Below are 16,822 nucleotides of genomic sequence, written 5' to 3'. Positions count from 1 at the left end.
GACCTACATGGCCCTCTAATTCAGATTTTCATGTTTTTATGGTGATTTAACTGTTGCGTCGAGCACGAGCGCGGTCCTTGTCCTAAGGTGCTCCTATTTTGAGGATAAAAAATGGATTGGTTGGCAAAAAAATTGGTTTTCACCCTCGAGGGATAAAGATGATCTGAGAAAGGATAAAATCCTCGTTCCAAGTGGTTATTCATCAGGAAATTAATGCTTCAGAAGTCAAACCACAGTTGCAGATGGACGTGATGTGATTTGCATCCAAGAGAATTTTTGGTGTTCAGACCGTCTCTAATTGAGTCATTGATCACAGGGTGTCTGTGCATGCTGGAGAATATCAGACTGGGGCTGAAGTTTGGGAAACAGGATCCATGCCCTGGAGATCTTTCTTCAGAGCAGCGTGACTGGGTTGTGATCTCACCACGAGCCCAGCACGGGATCGGCGGCCGCCCCGTGGACATCAGGCTGGGGTTTGTGCTGAAGGAAGAGGGTTTGCTTCAAAGGAAAGCTGTGTCCTGAGCCATAATGAGCTTTGTGTTTGTGGCTGGTGCCACACAAACAGAATGAAGAGTGTGTTTGTGCTCCTCTTTGGGCATTCTCACTGAAGTGTGGCCATTGCATGGCTGGGGTTTGCCTCGTGAAGCCCCCAGAGAGGCTGGGGAGGTGGAATCCTCCACCTGTGGCTTTCCCAAGGAAAGAAGAGTTGTTGGAAGTGGGCCAGTGATGGGCACTGGCTCCATTTCAGCCCCTCTGTGCCAGTCTGACAGTGTTGGTCTGAATGTTCAGCCCAGGAGTGTTGTAAGACATTGCCTGTGCGAGGAGGTGGTGGCTTGGCCATGGTCATGGAGATGGGGGAGAAGCTGGGAAGGGAGGTTGGCCAGAGCCTGGTGATGTTTTAGGATGTTGTTTCCTCTTTAAATCCCTTCTGTGAGTGAAGACTTCCAAGTTGGGGCAAAGTAAGGTGATGTGAAAAGATGACCCACTGTGGCTTGTGGGGAGTAAAGGGAGTTGTTTGCATACAGATGCTTAAGGATAGTCTGGAATCTCTGTTTTTTTTTCTCTACCTGTTTCTTCACTTGAAAAGCAAATCTGGGCTGTAAATTCAGATGGCATTTCCCCCATGCTGAGGGAGGAATGGGATCCTGCCCACTGGCAAATGTCTCTGGCTTTGCTCGAAGCAGAGGAAAGACTGCTCGTGCTTTTGAAAATAAAATATGGTAGTTTTTTTTATTATTATTCAGGCATGTGAAAAAGGAGCCAAATGGTTTTAAAAAATGGTCATAATAAAAATAATCTCCTCCCCTGGCTAATTAGCTTTTGCTTCCCTGTCATGTGTGATATCATAATAAACTGTTCAGTTCTCCAGTCAGTCTCTTGGAGGGAGGGAAATGGGGCAGCTGAGATCTGAATGGTAAATATCAAAAAGACCTAAACTCTTAATGACTGCTGTCCCTGCACTCACAAGCTTTTGGTTGGGGGTTTTTTTTGGCTTCAGGAGAAGAAAACTCAGCCACAGCTCTGTCTTTGCCTTTGCAGGTCGCACTGCAGAGTCCAAGATCTGATTCCTTTTTCCTTTTTAATAGGGGAAAATAGGAGAGAAAGCTTTCTGTGCTTTATGGAGTGTGGTAGGGAGCGGGGACAGCCTTATAGGGTAAAGAATGAGCGGAGGAGAGCAGAAGTGGCTGGTGTAACTTGAGAAAGGGAATAAAATTAAGCTTTTTCCTAACATGCTGAATATTCTACTTGTGGTAGTTCCCGCTTTGGGTGAGTTGGAGCAGGGCTGGAGCCCTGGGCTGAGATTTGCTCAGGTGAATGAACTTCCCCCAAAGAGGCAGAACAGAAAGCAGAATGAGGCTCCCCTAACCATGTGTGATTGTTTTGGACCAGTTGATCCAGACTCCTGGAAACCTTTAGGTCCAATCTTTGCTGTGTCTACTGCAATCCCTGACTCTGCTCCTCACATTGTCCCCCTCCAGTGCTCCTGAGGGTGTCTGACTCTGGGACAGCAACCTGTCACCTCCTCTGGGTTGTTTGGCACTCAGGACTTTCCCTTGATGCCCCTTGGCCCCGGCCATGGCCCTTTGGAATGCTTTGTTTTCCACCTTGGCTCATCAATCAGGTGCTGCCAGTAAAATGCTGCATTGGGATTGCAGCTCCAGCATAATCCATTATTTCAGCACAAAGTTTGTTTTCTGTTCAAAAACACCGGTAAACTGGAGTAAGCCTTGTAGGATTAGATGAAACTCCTGGATATATCCCAGGAGCTGGGATTTCTTTTTTTTTTGTGCTGTTGGCTCCTACCAGGCATGTCACACTCTACTGCTTCTCCTGGTGCAGTGCAGCTCCTCGGTCAAGCTGCAGTGGAATTTTTGGGATGGCATGAAAGAAGAGTTCTGAGATCATCCCCAAGATAGCAGGATTTATTCTGTGCTTGGAAGACTCACTGCAAGTCATTACAAGATGCTTTTGGAGAAATTTTGCTGCTTTTTTTTCCCTGCAGTTTCAGTATTTTCCTCTCTATGTGTGGTTTTTTTTTATGTATGAAAGTGGCAGACTGTGTATCAGATTTTGATTTATGTGATCCATGAATGCTCTGCAAAATACCCACAGTCATAAAGCAATATCTGTTAGTTGATATACAAATGTCACATGTGTCAAAGGAATTTATCCAGTGGCACACACAACTGAAGGAAAATATTGTGCTTTACGGGAACATATCATTAAAATGAATACTAGCAGAGTATCAGGAGTCTGCCCATGTAACCAAGACAACAAAGAGGAAAAGAAAAGGAAAAACCAAGATAGAGATAGGGTAGGGAAAGTGTGAGTGAAACCGAATGACACGCTTGGCCCCAGCTATTTCACTGCCCCAGGCAAAATACATTTTGCAACTCCTGCTCATTCACAAAGCTCCCTGTGCAGTCCATCAGGAAGGAACAGAATAATGTGCTGGAGAAATATTCCCTCCAATACTGCTGCCTTGTCCACGGCACAGCCCTATTGTATTTGTGGGGTTCCCAGACGAAGGCGGGAATGCTGAATCTGACTCCATGTTCTCAGAAGACTAATTTATTATTTTATGATAGTATATCATAGTAAAGAATACTAAACTAAATTATACTAAAGAATACAGAAAAGATACTTACAGAAGGCTAAAAAGATAATAATGAAAACTCCTGGATCTCTCCAGAGTCCTGACACAGCCTGGCCCTGATTGGCCAAAGAGTGAAAACAACTCCCAGCAGAATCCAATGGAACAATCACCTGTGGGTAAACAATCTCCAAACACATTCCACATGTGAGCACAACACAGGAGAAGCAAATTAGATAAGAATTGTTTCCCTTTTTCTCTGAGGCTTCCCAGGAGAAGAATCCTGGGCGAAGGGATTTTTTCAGAGAATGTGAATGTGACACAGCTCAGCCCTGCAGAATGAAGAAATAAATAGGATAAAAATGAAGAGCTGTGGAAAAGGAAAAATTCTCCCTGTCCATATAAAAACTGTTGTCCTTGCATTAAAGGTTTCATGGGGATTTGTGGGTTCTTGAAGATGGAGAAGGGTGGCCCAGGGAGGAGAAGTTCAGTCCTTTGCTCTGCCAGGAACTTCTGGTGTGTCTCCACATTCATTTTCTCTTCTGCAAATGGCAGGGAATGTTTTCCTTGCTGGAGAAAATGAATGGATTAAGTGCTGTGAGGTGTGTGATCACCTCAGCAGCTTAATTCAACAGATCAGGTGGGATGGAAAACCAGCTCCTGACCCACTCGTGGCATTGTTTAATGAGAAATATTTAATGTTGCTGTGCTTTGGTTAGAACCCAGTGTCTGATTTCCTCCTGTGCTGGCTGTCCCATGTGTCTGTACCACTTTGGTGGTGAGTGTTCCCACAGTTTAGTGCAATCCAGGGATCCTGATGGGCTTCCTTGGCTGCAAAGCCCTCTGCACCCTGGGGAATGCTTCAGGCAAAACCCGTGGCTGAAATGCAGTTGGCAACCCTGGGAGTTTTTAGTGATTTCTTCCAGGAGATGCAAAAAGAAACTTGAGTTTAGCAAATGTCTGGTTTGTCTCCCTGCAAACAGCACAGGAGCTATTCCTGGGACTGTTCTCCCTACAAACCACTCTGCCATAAAACAACCAGGTGCCAAAATTCCATGCCTTTTTATTTTTTCCTTTGCTCACTCTCTCATTCACACTCAGCTCTTCAGTGGCAGGAGAAAAGCAGGGATGTACCCATGGCCTTGGTTTGGAATTTTCCTGGTGCCACTTATACCTGGCATCACTAAGAGAGTGTAGCAGTATTCCATATTCCTTGTATTCCTTCCCCAGGCATTTAACTTATGGGTCACTACTTCTGTAGAGATCATTTCCAGTCAAAGAAACACAACTTAGCTGCAATAATTCTGTGTGGAGATGCAGGTGTAAAGGGGGAGTTGAGCTTACAAAAATGTCAGCCTGGGATTAGCCCCAGGAATTGCATTTCTCACAAAAAAAAAAAAAGAAAAAAAAAAGATCTGGTCTATTTTGAAATGTTTATTTGATAATGGAGTAGTAGAAATTTTCATTTATTTGAAACTTCCCTGTAAGAAATTGTTTGGTTTCTTTTTATTCCATCCAAATATTTCACTCAAAGCCTTTTCTGTGCTGAATTCCTTGCAGAGAGAGAACTATAACTTAAAAACCAACACTTTCACTCTGCGGGCTGTATTTAATTTTTCATCAAATCCAATCAGTTTGTGGTCTTTGAAGGATTTTTAGATGTGGAATGTCATGTGGGGTGAAGGTTTTCTTTTGGATCCAACAGCTCTGAAATCTGGCCAGCACTTGCAATCAGGTATCAACTCTGTTTAGGAGAACATCCCCAGTTCCATGGTTATCCATCCTCTGGATAACCCAGAGCCCTTGGGACTCTGCTTTCCTTGGATCCAGAGACACCACAGGGAGAATTTAAAATCAGAGAGCTCGGATTTGCAGTTTTCATTTTGGCCCCTCTCACTGTGGTGTTGGGGAAGTGCTAAGTTGTGACTGGAAGTGTTCAAGGCCAGGTTGGATGACGAGGTCTCTGGTGTGGAGATGACCCCAAGGTGTTGGAAAGTCTCTTTTTCCCAGTCCCAAGATGAAGACAGGATTCCTTGGCTCTGGTTCTCAGGGTTGTTTATTTTCTCTTATCTATGACATTCTTTCTCTGACCTGCTGAGATCTGTCCAGCAGGTTGGGTTGTGGCACAGTCCCTGCCCTTGGGGTGGTGTTGGCTTTTTATACTAAGAACTACCTGTACTTGATTTACAATAATTTTCCAATACCCATCACCTATGTTAGACAGTCTGGCTCTACTCTAAACCAATCCAGAAGTGTCACCATCACAGCAGAAGATGGAGGACAAGAAGAAGGAGAAGAAGGACAGGGCACACCCAGATTCCTCCATCTTGCCTCTTGAACCCCCATTCTAAAACCCCAAAATTCTACTTTTTCACCCTGTGACAAATTCACTATCATTCTACTCAAACCCTTGTGGCTTGTAACTCCTCACACAAAGTTGGGAATTGTTTCCATGGGCTAAAATCAAAGGCACAGGTGTTTTTGACTCCATGCCAGGGTCTTGAGTCCTCCAGGACAGTCAGAGCAATGTCCTGGGTTCTGACAGTTGGACGTGGCTTGTAGCAGCCTGGCAGAGTGGAAGGTGTCCCTGGCCATGGAATTGGTGTCCCAGTTCTAGCCAGGGGGTTGGGATTTACCTCCCATCTGAGGAGGGGGCAGCTCTGGGATTTCCATGCTTGGAATGTCAGTGGTAGCTGTAGGCACAGCCACAGATCCCCACTGCTCCCCAAGGCCAGAGGGGGTTTCTGAATACACACAAAACAAGAAGCCCTGCTCAGTTTGGATGCTCCCTGGAGGGAATTCTGCAGCTGACAGCTCTGTGTGAATGCCAGCAGGGAAACTCAGCTCCCTTCTCCTTCCCTCTGCTGCCTTTAAAGACTTGGGGATCTTTTGAATTTTATTTTTTTTTCCCCCAGCTGTTTGGCAGGTGGACTTGACTGCTCTGAAAATGTGCTGGAGAGGCTCTGGCTCCTGCTGGGAAGATGGTTTCTGCAAGAGGGGCTGGTTCACCCAGGCCTTTCCTCACAGCTTCCTGAGCCAGCAGGAGTCCAGGTGCTTCACTGACTGGTGATGGAGTGATGCTGGTTCCTGTCAGAATTTGATGTTTGTAGTTGTCTGTGCTCTACCTTGATGTGCAGTCTCTCTTTGAGAGGTTGGTGCCAGCTTAGACACCTGGAAATTAGTTAATTTTTCTGGCTGAAGCACTCAAAGTTGTGGTTTTGGTAGCTGTGGTGAACTCAGCACTTGGTACTTGTGCTGGGTGAAAGGGGTGGTGGGAAGTTGTGGGTTTCTCTGGGTCTGGATTGAAGGCACTTGAGATGGCAGTTCATGCTGGGACTCAGGTGTTTATTATTTCTTATCAGTAAAACAGTCTCACTACTGTGAGTTTGGCAGCTTTTCATTAAAAGGCACAAAATGGCCAACAATCTCTTGTTCCAAGGGCTTTTAAGACTGAACTATCCAATTAAGAACTTACATCTAGATTATTTCACTTTTAACCCAATAACTGATCCCACAGAGCCCACAATGGGGACTTTTCTGCCACCCAAACCCATGAAGAAGGAGGAAGAAGAAGCATGAAGAAGAAACCCAGGACAGCACCCTGTGCCCTCCATCTTGCTTCCATCCACACCACACTAAAAATCCCAAACCCTAAATTTCTCACCAAGTGATACACCTACACTGCTCTCCATAATCTATTTCACTCTTTTGTGGATTCCAGTCTATCTTGAAGTCTGGGAAACTTTCTCCATGAATGAGGGCCAAAGTCAGTGCTGCCCTGGGGGTCAGGGCACCCCAGAGCAGACACAGAAATATTCCCTGTGCCCTGGGTTTCCACAGGAATCAATGTGGACATTGGGCAGTGGCACAATTTCTCCTGGGTCATGCAATAATCATTGTCTAGTGATCATAAAGTCCTCAAACATCACCTAAACATGAATAGACTCTGTTCCCATGGGTGAAATCAAAGATGCAGGATATGCAAATATGTTGCCAGTAGATGGAGGGAAGGTGATCACCTTGGGCTCAATTGCCAGGCCACATCCAGATGCTGCCCCCAGTTTTAGGCTACTCAGAGCAAAAGCTTTGTTGACAACCAGAACAGGTTCAGGAAATGGTCAAGAGTTTGGCCAGGAGCTGGAGAATCTTCCTTGAGAGGAGGGGAAGAGAGGAATGAGCTTATTCAGGCTGGGATGAGAAAATGTGGAGGGACCAGGTTACAGCATTGCCGTGCCAACAGGGAGGTTATTGAGGAGCTGGAGACAAGTTCTTCATGTTGGTGAGTGAGGAGAGGATGTGGAACAGCAGCCATAAGTTGGCATGAAAAAATTCCAATTGGACACCAGGTAAAGCTTTTTGTCCATGAGGACCTTGAAGAAGCAGCTCCTGTTCTTGGAGACTTTCAAAGTTCCTTCTTTTCAGAAAGAACAGAACAACCTGGTCTAATCTCCCAGCAGAACCTGCTTTGAACAAGAGGCTGGGTTAGATCTTGGGTCTCTAGCTGCTCAGAATGACCCCAGATGTGTTAGAAAGTCTCTTTTCCCAGCCCAGCAGTCAAATAAGGAGTCAGGGCTCTTCATTTCTTGGTCTCAAGGTTGTTCATTGTTTCTTATCTATAAAATTCTTTCTCCTGTCAAGCCAAGGTTTGCTCAGCAAGACTGACAGAGTCACTCTGCCTGCTCTGGGGTGGTGTTATGTCTTTGTACTAAAAACTACATGTACAATATTTACAATAATTTCCCAATACCTATCACCTATGTTAGACAGTGACCAATCCAAAAGTGCCACCATCACAGCAGAAGATGGAGGCCAAGAAGAAGAAGGAGAAAGGCAGGACATGCCCAGATTTCTCCATCTTGCTCCCTGAACCCCCATTCTAAAAACTTCAAAAATCTATTTTTCACCCCATGATAAGTTCACTATTATTCTACTCAAACTTTTGTGGCTTGTAATTCTCCATATAAGGTTGGTAATTGTTTTTTCCAAGGGCTAAATCAAAGGCACAGGGGTCTTGAGCTCTGTGCCAAGGTCTCTGAGCCCCCTGACAGGGTCTCGAGCCCTCCAGGGCAGCCAAAGGAATTTCTGGGTTCTGACTGTTAGAGACCCTGCGAGGTCCCTTCCAGCCTGGGTTACCTGTGATCCATCCTCTGCCCTAAATCCACACCAGAGGGGCTCTGTCCAGGCTCTGCTGCTGAGCTGGTGCAGCCAGCACTTGTTTGAAGCACCCTCTAAGGTATTTCCATCACTGCAGGTGGCTGCTTTGCCTCTCACATCCCTCATTTCCCTCATTTCCATTGCTCTGGGACTTCCAGCTACAACTTCTCCACGTCTCACACTGCAGCTTGTTGCAGTGTAAAACTGCAGGAGGAAAACTCCATTTTTTTTTCTTTTTTTTTTTCCATGTGACACGAAGGCTGCTGTTCCTGGGAAGAACTGTAGCCTGCTTTTTTGGCAGAGAGCAATTAATTTTCCATGTCTCTCCTTCGAGTACCCCTCTCTGCTTTCTGACTACTCAGCAATCTCCGTGCTGGTGTGCAGGGTTTGGCTGAGCTGTGCTTTCGCTGGGTGCTTTTCCTACATGTGTTGAGTGCTGCTCTTTTTTTTTTTTTTTTTTTTTTGGATATTCTGGTTTAGCTGTGACTCAGAGTCTTGTCAGAGATGGAATCTTGTGATCATGCAGCGAGATTTGCAAATAACTGTCTAATCCCTCCAAATTCTACACCAGCAGTTCTGCACTGTGTGTTTTTGCTCCCAGCTCCAGGAGATAGAGCAGGCTCCAGTGAGCCCAGGGGAGGCAGCAGGCCGTGCCTTCACCTCTTCAAACCCTTCCTTTAAATGCAGCCTGCATTTGACAGCTTTGCAGAGCTGGGTTTCCCCTCAGAGGGGTGCTGAGCAGGCCAGGGGGACGTTAGTGACAAAAGCAAACAGGAGGGGACAGGTAACAATGTCCTGCTGCCGGTTCCTTGCTGGAATCCATGGGTCCTGCAGCCTCTGGGGGGACAGCTGGCTGTGTCACCTGCCCTGTGGTGGTGGCAGGTGATGTTCTGCATGGTGTCAGGCCACAGAGCCAATGGAAATCGTGCAGGGGTGGGATACAAGGAAAAGCAAATCCATTCCCATGTCCCTCTGGTCCATTTGCTTCTCTTTGTCCCTTTGTATTCAGGGAAATGCTGTGGCTGGGACATCAGGCAATCAGCTTTGGTCTTCACCTGCTCCTTCTGCTCTCCAGCCTCCAGAGAGGCTGTTGAGCTCTCCATGCACTCCAGTGAATTCCCAGATGGGTGCCCAGCCAAAAAGGCTCTTGTGATGCCTTCCTCCTCTCTAGCCCCTTCCTTTTTGACTGGGATAATGACTTTTCAGGGAGCCCTTGAAGTGCCTCTTGCATCTGCCTTTGATTTGAATGCCTCTTGCCTGCTGACCCTTCTTAAGGGAAGTCGGCTTAAGTGTGGTTCTCCTAATTAGTTTTGCTTTAATTTAATCTTTTGAAATCATTTTATCAAAAAGAGGAAACCTTCTCCCCACTCCCTTATTTTATCGGCCTGTTTTCATGCACGGTCTCTGGGTTTATTTCTCTGTTTCCCTTGTCTCTAGATAGGACATCATTTGCATATTTGATTAAGCTCCATATGTTATCAGGGAGCCAGTTGAAAGAAGAGCAAGTCCCCGATAAGGTGCTGTGCATCCATCTCTCCTTTTCACTTTGCATGTGGTTGTAGCAAGATGATCTTTTTAAGAAGTGGTCCTGATGATTTTTTTTTTTTTTGGGTGATTCTTCACATTGTCTAAATTTTTGTCTGGACTCCTCACTAAGTAGTTAGTGCTAGGAAAGCACTGAAGCTTTAGAAAATGGATGTAGTTCATTGAAATGCTATCTTTCTACAAACCCTTTGCAGAAGACCCCAAATGAGCCTGGATGCTGATCACTGGCCCTTGGCTGCTCGTTTTTCACTGTCCTCCACTCCATCCTCCTCACCACCCTGCTGCTGTATCTGTGCCCCAAATCAGCTCCTCTGGCCAGATGTCTGATCTCTGCCTCAGCTGCTGGTGGGGGCAATGCAGACAGCACAGTTTGACAGCTCCTGACCTTAGGAAGGGATGGGCAGAGGAGAGGAGCTGGGCACTGTTGGGGATGTGAACTGGGCAGTGAGATCCAGGTTCAGTTTTGCAGAATCCACAGAATTCACAGAATCCCTGGGTTGGGAGGGACCTTCAAGGCCATGGAGTCCAGCCCAGCCCCAAGAGCTCAACCAGCCCCTGGCACCCAGTCTGAGGTACATCCACAGGGTGCTGTGTGCTAAAACTGAATCTCCCCCATCAAACAGGAAATAGACTTGCAAACAGAGGTGGAGGAGACTCCAGATTTCTTTAGAAATCTGTTTTTTTCCACATTTGCTGAGGACATCTATGTCAACAAAATACTCCATCCTCTGGAAGCTTCGTAGTTGGGCAACACCAGCTGAGCTCTCTGGGCCTGTGACTGCCTGTGGGACCTGCCATGGTGCCAGGAAAAGCATTGCACAGAATGCACAGAATGACCAGGTTAGAAGAGACCTTCAAGGCCATGGAGTCCAGCCCAGCCCCTGGCACCCAGTGCCACATCCAGGCTGTCAAACACACCCAGGGATGGGGACTGCACCACCTCCCTGGGCAGCCATTGCAGAACTTGATCCCCCTTGCTGGAAAAGCTTTTTCCTGCTCTCCAGCCTGAATTTCCCTTGGCACAGCTGGAGGCTGTGTGCTCTGGCTGTGTCAGTGCTGCTGGAGAAAGAGCCCAAGGGCAGCTGAGCCCAGGCACCTTTCAGGAGCTGCAGAGAGCGATGGGGGCAGCCCTGAGTCTCCTTTGCTGCAGGCTGAGCACCCCCAGCTCCCTCAGGGGCTCCTCTCAGGCTTTGTGTTCCCAGCCCCTCACTTCCTGCTCAATGGCAAGTGGAATATGAACCAATTATGTCCTGGAGGGCATCAGGCACAGCTTTGCTGGGTGGTGGAGGGAGGGGGTTGTCCTGCCTTGCTCCCACTCTGAGTCCTGTGTGCAATTTTGGATGCCACTGTATAAGAAAGATAATGATAAAGCCATTAGTGTCCAGAGGAGGGCAATGAAGATGGGGAAAAGCCATTTGAGGAGTTTCTGGGGTCATTTGGTTTGCTCAGCATGGAGAGGAGGAGTCTGAGGGAGACCTCATTGCAGTCTGCAGCTTCCCCCTGAGGAGCAGGAACTGCTCTCCTCTCTCTGTGACCAGGGACAGGACCCAAAGGAACATCTGGAGCTGTGTCAGGGATGGTTTAGGTTGGAGATTGGGGGAAAGTTCTCCCCCAGAGGGTGATGGGGCACTGAACAGGCTCCCCAAGCAATGGGCACATTCCACATTCCTCTGTCTATGACCAGGGACAGGACCCAAAGGAACATCTGGAGCTGTGTCAGGTTTAGCTTGGAGATCAAGGAAAAGTTCTTCCCCCAGAAGGTGGTTGGGCACTGAACAGGCTTTCCAAGCAATGGGCACATTCCCAAGGCTCCCAGAGCTCCAGGAGCACTTGGACAACGCTCTTGGGCATGCACAGGGTGGGAGTTTAGAGTGTCTTGAGCAGGACTGGAAGATCCTTGTGTGGGTCCATTCCAACAGAGGATATTCTGTGGTTCTCTGAAGCTCTTTGCAGGATCCCGTTGTGCCTGTGGGGAATGTTCTGCACAGAAATTTTGTGACCCCACTCTTCCCGTGGACTCTGCTTTGTTGAGTCTCAGCTGGGCTATTTCCTGCAGGTAGCTGCTGCACTCTGGGCTGACACCTTCTCCCAGGTGCTGGAAGTCACTGCTGTGCAGGCAGCAGGGCTGGAGGGGCTGAAAACAGAACAGCCACGGATGCACAATTCTGAAATGTATTTTGTACAAATACGTGTAAGAATGCAAAAAAATCTCTTTAAGTAAACACATGCCTTGCAGCTTTTGTTCTCTGAGTATTGCACTATGAAAACAATTTGCCTTAAGCTGCTCTCCCAGCCCACCCCAAGGAACCCTCTAATTTGAGAGCAGCTGTGGGATGCCCCTGAGGAAATACAGGGGAATGAGCATTTAACAGTCATTTTATCCTCCTTTCTGCTGATGTTCCAGCTGGAGGATGCTTTGTTTGGTTTGTGACCCATAATTAGGCATTTGTGGTGGTGATCGGAGTCCAACTCCTGGCCTGGCAAAGGCAAGGCGAGTTCATAGCAAACAAAAGTAGTGTAATTAGTTGTGTTGGAGCTGGAGAAGGGACCACAGCTTGGAAAAAGAGTTTTTCCCTCAAATGACAACGAAGTGTAGGAACCAGAGGTTTGATTTACGAGCCAGCTTTTAATTAGAGGGCAAAAAGGAATGTGCCTCTCTTTGTTAGGATAAGCAGCAATGGGCTGGGGATGGTTTGAAGATCTCTCTCCACATCTCCCCTGCACACACCCCATGTCCTGATCAGTGCAGAGGTTGTGAACCCCTGAGAGGGAACTTCAGTGCCACCAGCACATCCAGGAGTTGTGAGTGCTGCTGGTGGGGCTTGAGAAATACAAGCAGGAACAAAATAAAATAAAATAAAATCCCCCTTGCTCCTTTCCAACTTGAGCCCTCCCCTCATGCTTCTTTCATTTTGGTTTAAGGACTCTGGATCTGTCGTGTCCCATTCTGTGGTGGCAGCCTGGCTGGAGAGAGCTCAGGCTCTGGTGGATTGCTGGGGGTTGGACTGGTGTGTGAGGAGTTGTGCTGGTTTTGGAGACAAGCCTTGATGGATTGCTGGTGGTTGGACTGGCGTGTGAGGAATTGTGCTGGTTTTTGGAGGCAAGCCTTGATGGATTGTTTGACTGTGAGGAATTGTGCTGGTTTTTGGAGGCAAAAACCTGCTGGTTGTTGTGCTGGTGTTTGCAGGCAAGCTTTGCTGGATTGCTGTTGTGCAAGGGGTTCTGCTGGTGTTTGGAGGCAAGTTTTGATGGATTGCTGGTTGTTGGGCTGGTGTGTGAGGTTGGTTGTGCTGGTTTTTGGAGGCAAGCCTTGATGGATTGCTTGTCTGTGAGGAGTTGTGCTGGTTTTTGGAGGAAAGTTGATGGATTTCTGGTATGTGAGGAGTTGTGCTGGTTTTTGGAGGCCCCAGCCCACCTGGTGTCTGTGGGAGTGAAGATGTGCTGCTCTGTGGGACTCAGGGATCTGTTCCTGCTTGTTCTGACACTTGTCTTTTTGTTTTGCTTTGGGTTTTTTTTCCTTTAACCTCCCAAACCCTGCTGATGACCTCTAAACTATCCTAAATGAAACCATATGGAAGAGCTGCAGGTTCCTGGCCCTCTTTGGAATTAGGAAGGCTTTGATTGCTGGGTGAGTGGTGTAGAAATATGGACTGAAGGCCAGACCAGGGCAGTCCATCAAAGATGAGATTTTCCAAGTTCCCCTGGGATGCTGTGCCCAGGGTGACCCAAAATAATCTTCCTGGCTGTGACAGCAGCAGCTAAACCTATAGACCCGCCTGTAACCTGGTGGTGTCAAATCTAGGTTGATGTCAATGACTTTTTTCTCATTATTTGACTCTAATTTCTTGGATTGGTTCATCCTGGCCAATGTCACTATGGCACCATGGATGGTCTTTCCTCCTCTAAACTAAAAGAGGCATTGAATTATAAAGAGTTGGAGTGATATTTGAATTCAAAACACTCCCCAAAAAAAAGATTTGCCAGCTGGGCTGGTGTCCACACTTGACTAGAGATGGCAGGACAGTGTTTGTGGAGATACCCCTTAATCCATGGAACATCACCCCTGAGAGCTGTTCGCCAAGCTGGGATCCCCCTTGGAGCAGCCAGGCTAGAAGTGTGTGCTGGAATCCACTGGAACACTCCAAGGCTCTAAAGAGAGATGGTTTGGGACCCCAGGGGGTGCCAAGAGAAGCCAAGACTTTGTCACTGTCATATTTTCTGGAAAAATCCCTTCGCCCAGGATTCTTCTCCTGGGAAGCTGAGAAGCCTCAGAGAAAAAGGAAAACAATATTATCTCATTTGCTTCTCCTGTGTTTTGCTGCTTTGGAATGTGGTTGGAGATTGTTTATCCAACAGGTGATTGTTTCATTGGTTTCATGTGAGTTGTTTTGACTCATTGGCCAATCAGAGCCAAGCTGTGTCAGGACTCTGGAAAGAGTCAGGAGTTTTCATTATCTTTTAAGCCTTCTGTCTGTATCCTTTCTGTATTCTTTAGTATAGTTTAGTTTAGTATTCTTTAATATAATACAGTATCATAAAATAATAAATTAGCCTCCTGAGAGCATGGAGTCAGATTCAGCATTCCTTCCTGCCATGGGGCACCCTGCAAATACAATAAAGTCTGGAGAGGAAAGTTGGGAGCAAGTTCCTCTGTGGGTTTGAGCTCTGGTTGCACTCTGTCATGCTGAACGTGTTCTGCTGGTGATTCCCAGGGCTGGGTCACTCTGGATAACAAAGCAGCAGCTCCTGGGGGGTTCTGGTGGCTTTGGGAAGCTCTGCTGAGGGTTGTTTTTGCAGCTGATGTGGTGCATTGGCAGAGGAGCCCAGCACGCTCCATCTGTGGCACCCTGGCCGCTGTGCTGGCATCCCACCCTGCTGAGATCCTCATGGATGAGCTCTGGAGTCATCCTCCCGACTTCTTGTAATTTTATTAATTATTTTTAAATTGAAGCTGGCAATAAATTCCAGTGATGTCAGAGGAAAAAGGTTATCACTGAGACTAGCAGAATTCATCATATGAATTTTTCAAGACCCCTCCTGATGAAATCTAATTAAACACCACCACTGGCACTGTGCACATCTCCCTGTGTTTGTCATGTGGCTGATCAGGGCTGGGTTACCAGGGGGAGTTTATGGCTTGTGATATCTGCTGGGGTGGATGTGGTTTCACACAGCACAGGCACTTTGATCTTTTCCCCCCCACTGCTCACAGATTTCTGTGGGTTTTTCTCGGGTTTCCCGTGCCACTGATTGATCTCCTTGGGCTCTAAGGGAAGGTGTTGAGGACAGAGAGACAACCTGAATGACAAGGACACTTCTCCTGCCCTTCTGGAAAGAGGTGGGACCCTGGCACCCTGTGAGCTTGGAGTGTCTCTTACAATGAGAATAACTCATTTTGTTGTTTTCTTATGGAACGGAGCAACATTTTACAAGAAATAAATAAACCCAACCCAAATGCAGCCCCGTGCCAAATCAAAACTGATTGCTTCTCCCTCCTCTCTCTTTCAATACAACAAACAAGCTGTGAAAGTTGTGTGGTCTATGAAACAACCACTTATGGTTATTTGACCTCCTCCCCTCCCTTTCCCTCCTTTCTTTTTTATTTAATTAGTTCTCTTCTCACAGATATTTCTACTGTGAGATAGAAAAGTCAAAATGTTTTGATGCTTTCAAGCCCCTTCTCCCCCTGCGATGATGTAAATTAATTCCCCAAATCCCACCTAAATTCTGAATTTTTAGCTAATTTTTCTATTAATGGAGAGAGAGAGAGGGAAAAAAAAAAAGAAAATGTTTGCAAATTTGTATGTCTGTTTTCCTTGCACGTCTGTCTTAGTCTGCAATATGTGGAGAGGTGGGAGATCTTATGAGACTGCTGCCTTTAGTCTCTTTGTTAAACTTCTTCTGCCGGGTTAGCATTTTTGTCTGCTTGGAAGCTGGAGGATTGAACTCACCTGGGAGCCCCAGTAGTGAAATAAATTATCATAATAGAGCAGGAAAAGAATATATTTTAAGATGGTGAGCAGTGCAGGACTGCCCTGGTGTATTACATCTGTTCATGTAGAGATGTAAGATGTGGCTTTGGCTTTGGGGCACACGGCTGGGATATTCTTGTTTTGAGGGGAGGGGGCTGAAGGGATGCAGGTAAATATAACATAAATACAGTCCCAAACACATCCTGACACTGATAGCAACTATAATAGCAAGCTAAAGCTGAGAATTGATTGTTAATTCTTGATTTTTAAGCCAACCTCTTAAGAGTATTTAGAGGAATCTGGTTCTTCTTAGGGGACTGGCAGAGAGATGGAGGGCAGGAGATTGGAAGATCTGTTGTAATTAATATTCCAATGCTCTGCCTTAACAAATTGTCAGCACAATGGGTGGAAGTGAAGGTGCAGGGCTGTTCACCAGGGTGTTTTATGCCCTTCTGTTAAAAAAAGATTAAGCTTTAGCTTGAACCAGGGTACCTGGCAAGGGGGATCTGAGCTCAGAGCAACAGGAGCTGAACACCCCCAAAGTCATTACACAGATTCTGTCATGTTTTTTTACCAACATTGATGTTCTGTGGGGTTATTTTTCCCCCTGGGGTTTTCACCTTGCTCATTTTGCAGCCCCTGCCCCTGTGGTGGAGCCTTTGTGCTGCTTCCTTCCCTGTTAAGGAAATCTCAGGCTCTTTCCCCTCTGCAAGCCCTGCCTGACATTGCCATGGCAGTGCTGCCCTTCTCTTCACTGCTAGGAAAGATGAGATCACTGGCACTAAATATATCCCCTTGTCCATGCCAGGGATGCTCTAGCAGACTCTGCAGTGACTTATTTTCTATGTTTTGTCAATTCTCTGTGGCAGGTGATTTCATTAACTGCTCTTTGATTTGTCTTGCTTTTTGTTCTTTTCACTCTCCTGATGGGAAGGTGCTGGTGGCCACCTTGCAGTTCCTCCCTCCAGGTCAGCCTTGTCACCTCGTTCCCAAATTTACTTCTCTGTTTTTATTTTTTAAAGAAAAATAAGCTGCAAAATGTGGAATTGGAGTCAAA

At 46.7% G+C, this 16,822-nt stretch overlaps 1 protein-coding gene across 1 annotated transcript in view; it reads left to right on the top strand.

The window, feature by feature from the left end:
- PLXNA4 (plexin A4) overlaps positions 1 to 16,822 on the top strand; it is a 510,265-nt gene that overhangs the window by 55,070 nt on the left and 438,373 nt on the right. The gene's annotated exons all lie outside the window — the stretch shown is intronic.

The sequence above is a fragment of the Agelaius phoeniceus genome, chromosome 5 (genome assembly GCF_051311805.1).
Source record: "Agelaius phoeniceus isolate bAgePho1 chromosome 5, bAgePho1.hap1, whole genome shotgun sequence".
Lineage (NCBI taxonomy): Eukaryota > Metazoa > Chordata > Aves > Passeriformes > Icteridae > Agelaius > Agelaius phoeniceus.
Note: the sequence above shows the minus strand (reverse complement) of the source record. Positions and strands in the feature narration are given on the sequence as shown.